At 34.0% G+C, this 17,935-nt stretch overlaps 1 non-coding gene across 1 annotated transcript; it reads left to right on the top strand.

Annotated features, from left to right (window-relative positions):
- Positions 1-17,598: 17,598 nt before the first annotated feature.
- Positions 17,599-17,701, top strand: LOC127213590 (U6 spliceosomal RNA). Its single transcript, XR_007833657.1, has one exon. It is a non-coding gene; the product is annotated as a U6 spliceosomal RNA (small nuclear RNA).
- The last annotated feature ends 234 nt before the right edge of the window (positions 17,702-17,935 follow it).

Genomic DNA, 17,935 nt, shown 5'->3' with positions numbered 1-17,935 from the left:
ACGGGTAGAAAATGATGTGAGAAGACATGAGTCATGTGGGTCCTAGATGAGAAATAGTGGTTAATTTAAGTGTAAGAGTTAGCTAGTAACAAGCCTGAGTGAGGCGTGGAGGATTTGTAAGTGTATTGAGTCTCCTTGAAGGTTATTTGTGAGCAGAAAACTCCACTTACAAACTCTGCCTGCAAACACATGAACATATACAAACATGTCTGCAATATCTGCAGCACACACATACACGCATACACACAAACATGCATAAACAACACACATGCATATACACACACAGACACACACACACAGAGACACACACACACACAGACACACATGCATAAACAACACACACGCATATACACACACAAACAATACATGGATACACTCAATATATACAGATGCATACACACACACACACACACACAGGGTGTTTAAGAAAATACTGCAAATATAAGTTTTTAAAACATATATGTTGGTAGCTTCTTGAAACACCTGAACTTCATACATTCTTTTGAACATACATTAAAGTAAAACTGGGTTACAGAGAAGTGGAAATGTATATTATTTGGGTCATACAGAAAAGTGATGTTTTTAAATTTTAATATTGATGTTTTGTGGCAATCAAAATATTTGTATATCAGTAATTGAGAATTATTTCTTTTAAAATATTTCAGAGAAGCTGTAATATAAGGAAAACCAGACTAGAATAATAATACATGTTTTATAGTAATTTTATTCCTTCACTTATAAAATACCTTAGCTTACAGGGGTTTCTCAATATAAGTATAAACCAAAAGCGTTTTCAAATATCAGGTTATTTAAAGAATTGTATTCATATATCTTTCATTAAATAAACATTAATGAATACTACAGTTGATCATTACAATGAACTATGCCACATAACATTTGTCAATTTGCAAGAATTAATAGGTAAAAATCTACTAATGAAATTTGAAAATTAGTAATTGTGGCCAATCAATATAAGAAATTATTAAAGCTCCTGCTATGTTGGTACATTCATGCCTAATCAGTCTGGATAGATATGAAGCGCATTTGAAAATTAATTAAATTCCAACAGTAAATGAAACATACACCTATGGGAACTACTTAGGAAAACATTGCTATTTAATTAATAGTCTACTTGTTTTTATCTTATCTACTTTTATTCTGTTATTATTTTTTTAGATGCTTTTTATAATCTAACAAGACAAGAAGTGTGTGGATTAGGGTAGTTGGGGAATTTGGGGGAGAGGGAAATATAATCTGAATTTATTGATCCAAAATAACTTCAATATTCAAAGAAATAGGAATTTTTAAAATAAAGTAAATGGTAAGCATACTAAACCGGCAGAACTCTCTGTTTCACATTCACTAGTAGCACTGGATCACCGTCAAAGCAGAAATAAGAGTAATTTACTCAGTAAGAGTTTATTGCAATTTCATCCCATTTGTTTGGGTCCTCTCAAGGAAATGGGAAAGTTTCTATTGCCATCTGGTGTTAGCTGGGGGAACAGCTTTCTTTAAGCACAATGTTCTAGGATTTTATTTAAGCAGGAAGCTCAGAATGCTATTTTAATGGAAAAACAAAATAGGACCAGAATAAAACTATGCAATAAATCTTCATATTTACCTTTACACTGTTTTTTCTATAGTTTATATAATAATAATAATTATTATTATTTGTTGATATTTATATCTATGGATACATGATAGATAAATTCTCAAGCATAATAATTAGAATATATATGTATGTATATATATATATATATATATATATAATAACTTGACTACATATATCCTGAGATAAATTAATTTGAGATCTGTATATCCTCAAACAAAATCAATATAGATATATTGACATATATGTGTATATTTTTATGCCTACCAAATAATCACAATGTATATAATAAACGTAAGCCTGAAACAAATTATTAGTTCACTCTCAAGCTTTGATAAGTGTCATCATTTCAAGATGCTTTCCCTTAAATTTCACAGTCTCATTTAAAATAATATTGCTCCTACAATAATCTGCAAATGTATACACAATGATAGTAGTCATAACCGTCTTCTGTAAAACATGGCATTTTGTGTGTACACCAATTAAAACCTCAGGTACCAACTAATATGGAATACATTACAGACATAAATATTTTGCTCTATCGAGCCTACACTCCTGTTAATGGTCTTGTGTTATAATCATCCAATCAATGCTTTATTTATGTGCATGATCCATTGAAGTTCTGTTCATTCTTTCTTCCCATCATCCCACTCTGTTGACTTTTCCTCAAGTGTCTCATTCTTTAATAATTATATACTTTTTTATATTTTAAGTTACTTTTTAACTGTTCTTTCTTTCGTTCCTCAGTCTTTTAAGACCTACCACTCTACCTTCACTCACTTTCCTATGTTGGAAAAAGTAATGATTAAAACAAATATTAAAAAGAAAAAAAATCATTAGCAACACAACTTCTGGAACATTTTTAAGGTTAAATTAACACATTTCTAACAATAATTTCATTTGCCACTACAAAATGACTCTTTTTATTTCCTAGAACAGATGGAATATCAAAATTATGGTCTTTCATATTGCAAAATACCTAACCCTCACAACACGTTTTTCTATAAGATAGTCAAATAAATTATTTTATTTCAAAATAATTTGATTTTGTCCTTTTACTTAGAAAAATTCACTCACTACTCATTATCAATGGTACATAAACATATATGCTATACAAGTTTAGAAAAGCCAGTTTTGAATACAGTGATAAGAAAAATGAATATTCTATATTTTCAAAGTTAACACATCACTCTGGAGAGAACAGTTGCCTTGTGAAGATGGACTGAATGTTGCCCTCATATTACTATCTACCTTTCTCTTATAGCACAACAGCTACTCTGGATGGTTTTAGGGTAACTGCGACAGTGATTATGACTTAAGATGAAGGCATAACAGTGTTTCTTTAAATACCAAGCTTCACCAGGCAATGGTAGCTCAAGCAGCTTGGTCTACAAGAGCTAGTTCCAGGACAGCCTCCAAAACACAGAGAAACCTTGACTCGAAAACCAAATAAAAAAACCCCAAAACAAACAAAAAAAAACCCAACAAACACAAACAAACAAACAAACAACAAAAAAAAAACAAGCCTCACATCTTGTTTTTACACAGTGAGTATCATGTAAAAATACTATAACATATTGTCCTGATAAAATAGAGTCTCTAATGAGACAGTAGTAAATAATGGCAGTTCTGAAATACACAAGACATACATACTTGATATTTAGAAAAACAAAACAAACAAACAACAACAACAACAACAACAAATACTTGGGCTAGTAATACAAACTATTTACCAAATGTAAATATGTTAGTAACACGTAGTAAATGACTAAAAGTAAAGAGAATGTGATTGTGGTGAGCAAAATATGGTCAAGTGCCTATTTGAATGAAAAATGTTAAACTTTTACAACTGTATTCTTTATGCTATATATTGACTGAAGCAATAGTGTAAGTAGCAAGGCAGAGATGGTATAATATGAAAAATAAAAAAGTCTGATATTGGGATTCAAGCGTCAAGCTATCAGAGAAGCAAAGCCAGCTCTTACCTCTTCCTAAGACTTAAAGGGTTTTTCCTGTCTTCTTGAACTCTCCTCCAAGCTTCAGACTGCTGCCTCTCCTCTATGTGGCTGAAACTTAATCGCAGAATGCAGCCTGAGACACTAGACTCCTATCTTTTATATACCTCTCTAGGGCTGGAATTAAAAGCATGAGTCCTGTCAACTTTTTAGACTGATCCACTCTTGTGTAGCCCTGGGTGGCCTTGAACTCTCAGAGATCCATCCTGAGTCCTGGAATGAAAGGTGTGTGCAACCACTGTCTAGTTCCTATAGCTAACTACTGTGGTTAACTTTGTAGTCTGATACTTCAGACAATCTTTATTAAAGAATAAGTAGTATATTGCCACAGGATGGGGTATAATAAATCTCAAATCCTATATAGTCTATGATCATAGAGAGGACTGAGGAGAATTAATGAGACACTTGTAAAAACAGTCCCAATGTAAGTTCACAAAAACAACACATTTGTTTACCTGGTAATGCTCATAGATCCTTGGGGGTCAAATGATATGAGAAGTTACTACCTTTCTTCCCTGCAAAGAGCTCTTTATATTAAGTGGATCAGGGATCCTGGTTGAAAGCAATTTGTCTTCTCCAAAGGCATGTCTAAGGAAGCATGGGGCAGATCAGGAGAAACTGTCCCCTTACGCACAATTGAAGGAAACCACATGTCTGCTTTGTTGTTGCAATAACATTTAGTGGACACCAAGAAGTTATCTAGGGAAGTAGGAGAAACGACTCATCCTGCATTAGGCTCACATATGAGATGTAACTAATTCCCCTTATTGTCCTCAATTTCTACTGAATCATGTCAAAATCAGAACAAATTCCATAAAATGAAACTATGGAACTCTTACTTGAGGATGTTGAGTCATGGGTTGTTATGAATACAAATACCCAATTAAGACACACAGGCTGTGAAAGCAATGAATCATCCACAAAGGTATTGAGAGGGAAATGTTAGCATGCGTTCAAACAAATGTATAATTGTCACTGATCATTTCTTAATGAAGTTAGGGATGACCAATTATTTCTCATCATGTGCCAATGCTACTTTAACATGAGCCTTTAATGAATGGGGACAAGGGAATAACAATGGAAATCAGAACTCTGAATTCAAGAGAATCATTGAGACATTTACATTTTGTTGCTAAGATCTAAATATGAAGACTATGCACTCATGGTGAAAAGATTTGTTATAATTCTCATTAAAAGGGAACCCACTGTACTTTTTGTCTTAATTCAGAGAAAGCACTGAATAATGGGAAAGCAAGACTGGCCTTAGCTGTAAATTTATCATTGAATTCATGAAAATCAGGCATGTGACCTCATTAGCAACAAGGATCTATGTGGCTGTGAAAGATATTCATAAGGCAGCAGCACAAATTACATGCATGTGCTATAAAAAAGAAGAATATGGCTCTTTGTCCTTTTCAAATGGTAAAATATTTGTCCCTCAGGAAAATAATTCAAGTATTTCAATGATGGAGTACCATATTCCCCGCGGTTTCTTTATGATTAGGAACAAAAGGGTGACAAGTGACAACTCTTGAGTACTAGAGATGGTTTCCCTGCGTGCTTGAAGTAGGAACAGGGTTCAGACATTCCAAATCAATGTGGGATGTTAAAGCAGCAGAATGCACTTGAACTGTCCATTATCTGTTATCTGAAGAACATCCACAGATATCTGTAAGGTAGTGCACCTTAAACTTTTGATCACTCTCCAGCAGCCTATATCTTTTCTAAAATATTTCAAGCTTAAGTTATGCAACCAAGAAATCATTTACATTCTTACCCTCACTTGGTGAATGCTCGTGTATAATCATGCTAATTCCTAAGAACATTTTAAAGGCATTATTGTACTTAATATTTTATACTAGATCCTAATACTGCTGTGTGTTGCAAAGCTATAGCACCTTTGAAATTGGATTCATGGATCACTAAATATTCATTATTTAAAGATTAGCCATTTCTGTCATAGATCAGCATTTTAGAGATGGGGATATGCTATCAATCTTGACAGAAGAAGCCTATTCAACATTAAAGAACATTGCAAACCTAGAAGGAAAAGTGATTGGTGCTCGTGGAAATTTTGTGTCCTTTGAAATGTATTTATAATGAATTATCCTTTATCTTTTTCCCCAAACATCCCATGCTTTTTAAGAAACATATCCATGTGATCTTTGATATAATTATTAAAATTTTTGTTAAACTTGCAAAGTTCACCTTGTGACATTCTCTCTGCATTTTCTCTCACTCAGGGATCCCCGTGATCATTGTTCATGACCTGCTTTTCTTCTTCACGGTCTTCCTCCTGGTGAATAAGCTCCCAAATGTTCATTTTGTAAGTACTGGCTTGATTTATATCATTATCTCTATGAATTCTTTTATTATACTCTTCAAATAAGGTTATCTAGAGTCCTTTGTAATTAAAAATTATTCAAAACTTGCCAAATTTGAAAATGCATCATGAACTTGGGTCAGTATAATTAAAACAGAAATTAAAATTTGTTTCTGAAAGGTGCATTATGCATTTATCAAAGAAGTGATCAGAAATGCCATACAAAAACAATGAAGTCTTTATCAGAGGTCCCTTTTCTGCTGTAGGAGTTTTATTTCATGCTCATAGATGAGACAGCTAAGGATTTAAAATTGTGCTAATTGCTTTGAGTTAAATGATTGAGCCTAAGGTTAAGTGTGCATTTTCTCTGTGCCGAAGAACCTACAGAAACTACTGGTAGTTAAGACCCAGTGGAATCATTGAAGCCCTTGATATTCCACAAGAGCCCATTTCACACTCGATAATGACTCATGAAAGGTGAAGGTGCACATTGAGTGTCAGCAGAAGTTTTCGGAAGTAGCAGCTTTCTTTCTTGCCTGATATTAGCAATGTTGAGGGAGAGTAAGGATATTTGGACAAGGCGTGGTAAAAGTACTTCCTACTTATAATTTTCACTCATTTATTATTGCTATCATTAGTGTTTTCGTTGTAGTCGTTGTTATGTGACTACATTTGTATGATGTATTTGTATGATGAACATGGACAGTGAGTTGCTATCACATACATATGCAGTTTAGAGAACAAATCTGGGGAGTCTGTTTCTTCCTTCTAATAGGTTCCAGAGATTGAACTCGTCACCAGTCTTTTAGAAGAGTCTGCTTTCCTGTTAAGCCATCTTGTAAGCTATTGCTTTATTAATACAGATTTTTTTATTAACAGTTCTTTAGCTCCCATGAGTAGAGCAAAGTTAATCTCCAGACAAAAAGATATAACAGATTGTAATATTAGTTCAAGAATACAGCTGGTATGGTTGAGGTTATAGGTCAAGAATTGGTATGAATTTGGGCTTGTTCTTGAAAGAATCACAAGGTTGTGGGGGTGGGCTGAAGAAGTTTAAGTTGTATGTACCCAGTGGTCCTAAACTTTTCATTAGAATTATTTTCTAGAAAAGATAAAGTAAGGAAGGAATTTCATTCTAGAAACTTGTCTTAGATCTCTATTTGTGTTCATTGAAATACAATGAAAAAGAATATCAAATCTCTCTCAAACACCCATGTTTGCTTGTTTAATAAGAACATGTAATGATAACACACACATACTTTGTCTCAGTGGGGCTTCTTGTTTATAATAATTCGGAGTGAATTGGGTAGGTTTGGGAAAAGTTTTGTAAACTTGCTTCTATATATAAGAGGATACACGCCTAGTTATAATGACTCCTATCTCAATGTCATAGTCCTCACAAGTGGATACTTTATGCAAGCAAAACCCAAAATTTCAGAGAACCCAGGTAACAAAGAGGACTCTGAGAGAGACATGCATTGATACACCTAGGGAGTGAAAAGGACAAGATCTCCTGAATAAATTGGGACTATGTTGGGTGGGGGGGTGCGGGAGAAGAGGGTGTAAGTGGAGAGGAGGGAAGGGGAGTGGGAAAAATGTATAGCTCAATTTAAAAAATAAATAAAAGTCAACTAAATATACCTATATTTGGGAAAAAAACACAAATAATTTAATAAAGGTATGCTTAAAGTAACCAACATCCTCCAAAACAGTTAACAGTGGAGAATTAAACACTTCCTGAGCAGGATACTTTTAAAAACACCTCTGTAGGCTCAGTACTTCTCTATCACTGACACTGGTATTCAGGATTAGAACCAGCTGATATGAATAAGTTTTAAGGCCAGAATTCTCCCTGCATTCCTAATTATTTAAAGGAACTAAAGAAATATTTATGAAATTAGAGCACATCATATCACCAACATTGTTTTTTTTTGGGGGGGCAGATACTTTAAATTATGTTTGCATTCTTAACAGAACCCCTCTTCACAAAGATGAATTTGCATGCCCTTTAAGGGTTTTTTTCATGAAGAACAAGTAGCCCATGCCTTACTTCCCCAACTCAACTGGATTTACAGTCACTCGGACTTTTGAGATAGATATGTTTACGAGGGAGTGGGTTTAAAAATGGGTTGTCTGAAAGGGGAATTTCCATCTCATGGTATGTTAACATGGACAGAGTAAAAGGAACGGAATAAATCTAGCCAATCCCACAGTTACTTCTCTTCTCTCACATTGTTGTCCACCAATATCTGAACGGCTCTGTGAAATGCTCTTAATTCAGTAAGGTGTGGTATTCCTCCATGCTCAGAAAAATGCAAGAAAGCAAATGTGAGTTGAGTTCACTAACCCATCTGCAAAAATAAATATTTCCTTCCATTTTTAGGGCATTCAAAAAAAAAAAAAACACAAACAAAACCAGAGTATGCGGTTATAGTGACAAGGAACTAACTAGCACACTCCTTCTATAATTTTTAAAAATTGTGTTGTCTAATGGAGTTGTAGACATTAGTTTGTATATTTCTAGGCCTTTAAGATGAACAGATCAGCTAATAACGAGCTTTTCAAAGCATTTTGCCCGAGAATGCATAGTCTGAACCTAATTGTCTCTTTTTTTGTTGCACATATTCTTGAGACTTTCTTTGGTGTTTATGCCCAGCTGTTCTATAATAATACTCTGACAACTTTATGAATGTCATTTATGTTATTAATTCCAAATGCCATCAAAATGTGTGTGTGTGTGTGTGTGTGTGTGTGTGTGTGTGTGTGATTTGTGGTAATATTTTGATTTTGATCTAACAAATAAAGCCGGATTGCAGAGCCAGACACACTCCTCAGCCATAGAGGCCAGGAAGCAGGAACTAACAGATAGATCTCTGTTAGTTCAGCCCCTGCCCCAGGTCTACACAAAATCAATCCAGTCTAAAAGAAAAACAGAGCCAAACAGTGATGGCTTACACCTTTAATCCAAGTATTTAGGAATCACACACCTCTAAGCCAAGCACTAAGAAGGTGGAGACAGGAAGGGATGTGGCTGAGCAAAGAGAAGGAGGGAGGAAGACATAAGCTCATTGCAGTCTGAGGAGCAGTCAGTCTGAGGATGCAGTCTGAGGAGGCAGTCTCAGGACAGGACCGCCCTTTTGGTTTGAGCATTGGTAAAGATAAGGACTCTAGTGGCTGGCTGACATGCTTTTGTGAGCCTTAGTTTTTACCCTCTGAGTTTCATTGTTAAAACCAAAGGTAATGTTTGTTCCGTCATCAAGTTCATATCAGTAGTTTTGGAAGCACAATCATTGCTCTAACATTGATATAGATTCAGCTGTTTTCTACTAAGACACTCAAATTTGTTTCTCTGTGCCTCACTAGATCTTTTCGGTGCCCTCTGTCATCAGTTTCTTGAATACTTATCGGTGCATTATATATAGGCTTTAGACATGCTTCAGTCTTTGATGATTTGTATTCTTGCTGGAACCACCAATTATTGTAATTTACCTCTTGAAACTCATATTGTATCCTTCCTAATTTTCTGTGTACTAGTAAGACCCTTCCCCCTTCAATCTCTAGTCTCACATTTCATTAGCCTATTGATGATCATTTCTGCCACAAGTATTTATCTTTTTTTTTTTCAAATTCTATGGCGGGTTAAAAATATAAAATCCAAATGCTTTGTCTATAGACTTTGGAATATGCCTTGTGCACATATTTTTGTATACTGAATAAATATAATATCCCTCAAGATCATAACCTAAAACATAATTCTCAGTTTCTTAACATACATACTTAAGACAGCATGTGTATTCTTTTAAAAATAATGAATGCACCATTAAAACAAGTTTGTGAACAATTATCACCACCACACATTATTGGTTTCACTGAGTGTAAAGTTGAAATAATCTATTACAGTAGTTTATTATTGAGGCATCTAAAGTTATTCTACCATTCTAAGTTTTGATAGATTAATAACAGCAATACTGTACTAGATTTCATATACTATTGAATAATAAATCTATTTTAGTTATTGAATAATAAAACTATTTTAGTTATGTTTATCTTCTAACAACAATTTATATTTATTTAGATATTCCAAAATATTTTATTATATTCAACCCAAAACCCTATCCTTAATTTTTCAAGAACTGTGATCAAATATACCTTAAATCCCTAATTTCAAGTCCTGTTCTGTTGTGTTTCACACCTCATTGATCTAATTTCTGTTTTCTCCACACTTCTGCATATTTAGTATCCACTGGTGCATGGTCCACTCACCAGGAACTTTAACATAAAAAAGGAAAAAAAAAACTGACTCTCCGTAGCTCAAAACTTGTCATCTGTCCACAGCTCTGCATTTTTGAGGGAGAACATCATGAACCCCTTCCTACTCAATGGTAAAATGCTTAAAGGATTAATGTTTCATGGGTCTTTTAGTGATACCTACAGATACCTACATCTCTGGCATATCAAAGATGCCATGTCCAGAACATGCCTCTGGTCCTCCACAAACTCTGGCTCTTACAGCCTCTCTGCCCAACTTCAACAATGATCCCTGAACCTTGGAGGAGGTGTATGATATATACTTCTAATATAGATGGCTAAGCTTTCCACAGCAATATTTTGTTTACAATTAATATCATATTTAAAGTTTATTCTGTATTATGTTATACACTCACACAGGATAATAATGATATGATAAATGCATAAAACAAGGAAAGGCTTTGGAACAAACAGAGACATTAAAAACTGAGATAGAAATGGCAAGCAGAATGAATGACCAGTTAACAGCAACAAAAGGTATAGCAAATTGAAGGGAGAAGATGAAAAAAAATCAACTTAATCTTCTGCCTCTGCAAACACTTACTGAACATATAGTATATGTCAGATATGCTTGGTGTCTTGGTGTACTTAGAATATAGGCATGAACAAAGGAGAATGATATCCTAGCTTGAGACATCAGACAGTGGCCTGGAAGGCTGAGAGCAATTACCAGAAGAAAGCAATATTGGGCAGGATAGTTGAATGAAACTAAATGCAGTATATGCATGGAGACAATACTGCTGAACAAAACAAATCACACCGCGCTTACAGAATGACTCATTGCCTTGGGGAAATACAAGGCAGAGTACAAAGAAGACAGAAAAGATGGGAAAACTGCAATCATAACAGAAAATGATACTCGGAACGAGAAACTCGGTATGTTGTAACAGAATCAATCTCATGCAGCACAGAAATTAGGTTCCCCAAGAAGCAAGGCAGGAAAAGCCAAATGCCAACAAACAAAATGGACAGCCAGGATCAATCATCCAAATCAAACACCAACTCAAGTTTTAATCTACAATATAAGTGTCTTTAAATGACTCATATCATACAAGAAAAATTAAATTTACATCTATTGAATGAATCAAGTGAACATTCCACCTGAGTGTGACAAACAAGCTTTAGAGAGTACAATAAGAGTTATATACTATGTATATTTACATAATAATAGTAAAGGCTGGAAGAAATGTCTCAGTTTCCTGGTACTTGTTCTGATAGATAATCCGGGCTTGGTTCTCTGCGCTGTTACTCCTTCCTCTGACTTAGACAGGCAATGTATACACGTAGTGTTGCACAGACATAAAGGCATGCAGACACTCACATATTCACACAAACACAAGCATATGAAGAAGTAAAATTACTCGCAAGACGTTTTCATAAACTTGATAAGAAATGACCTCTGACTTAGAGTAATAAACATTCCTGGAAAAGAATCTGTCTTACGTAAAGTAACAACTGCTTTAGTACTCAAAATCGTTTTCAAGGACATGGAATGTTTTTCCTTTTGTTATTTCCATTTGTCGTGGAGTTCAGATATTTTTATGTGGTTGAGATTCATTTGGGTCTTGGTCTCGTTTACAGTATTTGCACTGCATCAAAACTTACGAGTAAGCTCTGTTTAAACTTGAGCTGAGCAGAGGGCTGAGGTGCCAGCCTCGTATTTTTAATGCCTCTTCAGCTAGCTTCATGATTTTGTGCCTTTTGGAGGCAGGGCCAAGTTAGCAGAAATACACCACTAGGGGCAGGTCTTTGAAGGTTACCTTACTCCAGGTTCTTTCTGGCCTGCTTTCTATGCTTCATCTTCTGCTGCAGTGTAATAAGTGTCTGCCACATACCTGGGCCATCATGCACTCTCTAGTCCTTCCCACTCGGGGATAGGCATAACTGTCTTTCACACTGTGAACCAAAATGAACTTTTCCTTCCCCCAGAAGTACAAAGTTAGCTACTACAGGCATCTGAGCTGCTAACGAGAGCATCAATGAAAGGCAGCAAAATGAAAGTAACAGCAAAAAACCATTAATCCATTAGTGAGCAAGTACAGTACCGAATGATCAGTCTTGGAAATAAGCGTACAGTTAATATTTTATGGGCCAAACAGGTTATATTTAGGAATATATGCACACACACACACAAGTATGTATGTATGTAATATAATTTTGTGGGAAAAATAAAAGGAATATACGAGGTGATTCTGGAGAGCAGGAAAGAATCGGGGATGCCTTAATTATATTATAATCTCAAAAAATAGAAACCCAGAGAGAGCAGACTTAGCAACAACTTTTTCTCTACAAAGCCCCTTTCTGACAGTCAAGATAGATGTAGATTCGTGCCACTGTTGAGAGAGTAGCAAACATTAGGTGGTTTATATTTGGTGGAATTTGGCGCACAATGGCGAAAACACTCAGGTCTAACCCTGAAAACCTTACGTAACTGTATAAAAGACACTCAGAAAAAAGAGACAGGAAGAGATGGAGGTATCAGTCCCAACACTGCAAGTATTCATGAAAGCATACTTAGCAGAAAGTCTTGAATCTTTCCTTCTACCTAATTCAGAGGTGGAAATGCAGTGCCTGAGTGTAGACACCAGTGACCTCGGAGCCACTTTACCTGTATGGCTTTGCTAGGTCAACCAACCTTTTGTAATTACCTGTGGTAGCGTCGAACATTTAGGTTTCCAAATATACTCCTTTCTACTCTTAAAAATCAAAATGAATTATGCAAATGCATTATATATATGTTAACAAATACAAGATGTTATTAAAAATTAATAAACTCAGGAATTTACCATTTCAAAACATATTGAAAGATGAATGTTCTTTTTTTTTTCCCAAAATTAGAGAGTTAGGATAAAGGGTACAGGTTGTGGAAGACAGTTCTTGTCTTCACAATTAACAAAGGATAGTTGAAAAGGATTCTCTAACTTAGTGAATAATGTTATGTATATTTATTTGACCATTTGAAATATCCATTATTACATAATCTTTCACTTAATATAAAACAAGGTGCATAAAGACCACCTTTGAGGCCTTGGCTGATTCTTATTGCATATTTCCTGCTAATGTAGCAAATTAGCCACATTATAGATAAAATTCTCCCTTATCGTTTCTATAATTGCATGTTTCATTTTAAACTAGAAGTGAATGCTGGCCCTGCTCCAAATAATAGGACAGACTTTGAAGATCCCCCAGGGGAAGCCTCACCCTCCCTGGGGAGCAGAAAGGGGATGGGATGGGGGTTGGTGGAGGGAACAGAGGAGAATGGGAGGGTGTGGGAACTGGGATTGACATGAAAAAACAAAATAAGATTACAGTAGAAAGAAAATGTAAATGTCATTAATACTCCCCATAAGTTGAAACAATGTATTTTTGGCTTCTAAGAATTTATTTATTCACTTCTCTCACACTTGGGCAACTGAATTTATTTAGCAAATCTCTGAATCTACAACATAATGAATCTGTAAAACATGCCACCCATCATCCCTTTCTGAATTTGCCTTCCTCCTGTCAATAGCTTTCCTTGATTTTTAAAGCAAAGTAGAAAATCCCACAGGGCTTCCTATAACATATAACACACCCTTATCCTACCTGCAGACTTATCATTCCATCCTTTTCACTGGTGCTTAGATACAAACTAAAGTATTACGAGCACTAAGATTCTCCAATGCTACATATTTACAATTATTACACACCCTACTTATTTCTTTCTCTCTCCCTCTCTTTTATATATGATACTGAACACATATATTGCCATCTGTGTGCACGCATGTGCATGGGTGCATATGTGTGCATGTGTATGAGAGGATGGGAGGGAGAGGGAACTGGGATCGATATGTAAAATAAGAAATAATAATAATAATACAAGTAATAAAAGAATGTGCCTATGTCTCCAATGTTCTCCATAAAATTTTATTTTACTACAAAAAGTTGTCAAAAGGCAATTTGGAGATGAATGAATGAAGTCCATATTGGCAGTATTATTTCTTTAACCATTTTATGACACACTATTGATTCTCCTTTGTTCATATCTGAGTCTGACAAGTAATATAATCCATAGAGGAAGACTAGAGAAGCCACAGGTTTCCTGGTTATGAAAAGCCATTCTTCACTAGCCAAGCATTTCTATTTTGTCATCCAGGGACACTCTATGTTAACTTTGGATGATAGGAAATAAAGAAAATTGCACATTGTAAATTGCACACAAATAAAGTGTCATCTATATTTTAAATCTATTGCAGTAACGGAAATTGCCAAAGATAAAATTGTACAGTAAAAGTGACACCTTAAAAGCACTTTCCAATGATGAGCAGCTGTAAGGAAAATACTTTAAGCAATTTAATTATATGCGTGTCTTATTTATTATAGGATATACGAATTCACACCCAGTTCTAGGAATATATGTTTTCTCACTAGAACAAAAATTCTCAGAATGTTTCTTATTGCTGACTTTTTACCATTAACAGATAAAATGAACAGATTTTAGAACAATTCACCCAGTAATTGAAAGAAGGTTTTGGTATTTGGGAGCTCACTGTTTAAGGTTACTCATGATTAATTTGATTAATCTTCCTAACGAGTTAGTAGTTTAATCATTGTGTATTGCATCTGAACACACTTCGCCATTGTCCCCTGAGATTCCCTCATGTTCAATCGCATATTAAACGAGTTGTTTAACTTACATTTATTCGATTTACTTTTCAATGGAAAATCAGTATTGTCTTGTGCTATATAGACTATATATAGAACTTTTAAAACTTTATCTTGTTTAAAAATTGTTTCTAAATTTAAGACGTATCCTTTTAATATCCTTTTAATAAAAATAGTAAAGAGGAACTCTTTATGTCAAAACAAAAATCTTAATAAATACAATAATAAATGTTAGAGTTCTTGGAAAAATAATTTTTTTGGTAGAAAACTTTAGACTTATTACTTAAAACTAAGAAGGATGTCTAAAATGACATATCTGTCATGTGATATATTTGAGAACCGTGTTCTTGTCTTACTTTGCACACAAATAAATAGTTTTCATGGCTTATCTCAGTCCATATCAAATAATGGGAACTCTTGCTATATGTCATATCAAATTCACTACACATCCATATCTTTCCTTCTTATATCTAGAGAAGACACCTTGTTAACAAATGATCAAGTGTTTTATCTGTTTTTTATTCTTTCCTGGTAACAAAAATATGTCATTAATCATCTCTACATATCTAGTGATTTTAAAACCCTACAAAAATTATCATTTATACTCTCCTTTTATAAATTAATTCTTTCTACTGTATTTTTTTATTATTTATTTAGTTGTTAAGTATAAATCCATTCTAATTGGTGCATGCTTCTAACATATTATTGGTATTAATGTTTAATATGCGCTAGTATTATAGCAACTTTACTGAATATTAAACAATCATGATAGATATTGCCTGGAAACATGTCAGTTCACGAAAAGGACTTTTCTTATTTTCAAAATTATTTAATATTGTGCATTAAAGAATAATCTTTTATTTAAAGGCATGCACAGTTTAGTTTCTTCACTAAAATGTAAACTTTTAGATAATTTAAAGAAACAATGGTAATAATATTCATATATATTTTAGCTTTATGTAGACCAAACTGAAATACAATTTAAATATCATCTCAATATTTTAGGGAGGCATATTTAAATTACCTTGAATGGAAACAACACATAAGTGGGAGGACCAAAGGACACTACTAGGAAGATGAATGCTATTTTATTTATTGAAACTAACTGGCTATATGGACAGCAGTCAAGAGGTCTCATCATTCTTGTGAAGTATCCATTTTCTGTTGCTACCAACATTGACCTATTGCACATATCTTCATTTAACTCCAGCTCCGGAGAGTCATCAGACCATGAGAGTCTGCCAACATTTGCAGAGTATGAGTTCACACTTACACAAAAATGCATACATTTAAGTAAAATATCAATTTTTAAGTATAATATAAACATAAATTAGTCATATTTGAAATTAATAGCAAAAAGATTAGAAATACTGAATACAAATTGCCTCAAATCTCGCTGTCTGAAGTACTGTTTCAAGGTATTAAGGATACACATTTATATTGCAAAACATGCTAGTGATTCTTAGTTTTATTTTCATGTTTTATGAAATTTTCCTATATGATTAGTCTATTTTCATTATCTCCACTCTTCCCTCTCCTACACCCAACTCTTCAATGTACACCCTTCATCACAAATTTGTGATCTCTTTAATTATCATTGTGGTATAATATAGACGAATGTCAGGATGAATCCTTTCAGTATTGCTTTTATGTTGATGTGTTTAGGGATGGCCATTTGGGATAAAACAATCTATCAAGTAGATTTTCTTGATCAATACCAATATTATTGTCACATCATTTTATCTATCAGAAATTCAGATGAAATGTGATTAATATACTTACTTGAAAAACAGAAAAAAGCAGATGCATAGATTAATTAAGCTTCTTATGTGTGGTTAAATCATGAGAAAATCTTTAACTCATTTTCCTTTCAGTACTCATGGTAGATTTTATGTATTTATTTTATTTTTTTACTTCCATAGTTATTTACTTTTTGTTGAAGTAAAATCAGCATTCTTACTTTATAATCACTTCCTAAATGTTCTTATAAATTATATTTCAAACAGAAATTAGAAAACAAAAAAGTTGAATAAAATATCTTTGCAAAGATATTTTAGCCAAATAATTTTGTATGAGTGATACTTGATTTTCTCCAGGGAAAATTCCTTGAGAATTAGTTTGTTAATTTTCATTTTGGTAATTTAGTTTCTTTGGAAACACAAAGTCATTTGTTCAGTTCACGCCTCAACAAAACTCTAACAGTCTTATATACTCACAGTCTGTCACAATCGTCTGTTAAGGATTTATAGTAATTATTTAGAAAAGGAAAATTATATCGCTTTTTTTTACTTTTGAAATCACAATAAAATTATATTAAACCCCTCCTTTTCCTTCCAAACCCTCATTTCATTATGTTTGTTGCATCATGTGTATGTGTAACTTTCAAATCTCACTCAATCTTAACTTTTTGCAGCTAAATTTCTAAGCTCTGTGGACTAATGCTCTCATTTATGTTGGATTGATGAAAATAATAACAAACCTCAGCTGGGAAGGAGCGCTGGTTGGGTTGGGCTGATACTTGCAGTTCCCAGTTGTACTGCATGAAGTCAGGGTAGGTTATCAGGTAGACACACAGATAGGAAAGAGAACTACTTTCTGATTTGCTGTAACACAACATTAGGACCCTTCAACATCTCAACCTGACTAAGAAATCTACACTCCCATGTACAATTATGGTTAAGGACATCTGTTAATTATGCTTGTTTTGGCAACTTGCACACAAAATTTGGAAAAATACAAATAAGATCAGCATAACCCCTGCATAAGGATGAAGGGTAAATTTCTGAAGCATTCCATAGTAGGATGTGGGGGAGAAAATCTGTATTCTTCAACTTTAAAATAGAACTATCATATGCCCTAGGGGTGTCTCTCCTGAACATATTCCTACTGGACTCTGTATCCTACTATAGAAGCTTATATATCCATGTTCATAATATCAAGAGATAGAATCTGCCTAGATGACCATGAATTTATTGATGGGTATAGAAAATGTGATGTACCTGAGGAATAGATTTTTTTTCCAGCTGTAAATAAAGC

This window comes from Phodopus roborovskii, unplaced genomic scaffold (genome assembly GCF_943737965.1).
Source record: "Phodopus roborovskii unplaced genomic scaffold, PHOROB, whole genome shotgun sequence".
In the NCBI taxonomy this organism is placed as follows: domain Eukaryota; kingdom Metazoa; phylum Chordata; class Mammalia; order Rodentia; family Cricetidae; genus Phodopus; species Phodopus roborovskii.
The sequence above is the reverse complement of the archived record's forward strand: the minus strand, read 5'-3'. Positions and strand labels throughout refer to the sequence as shown.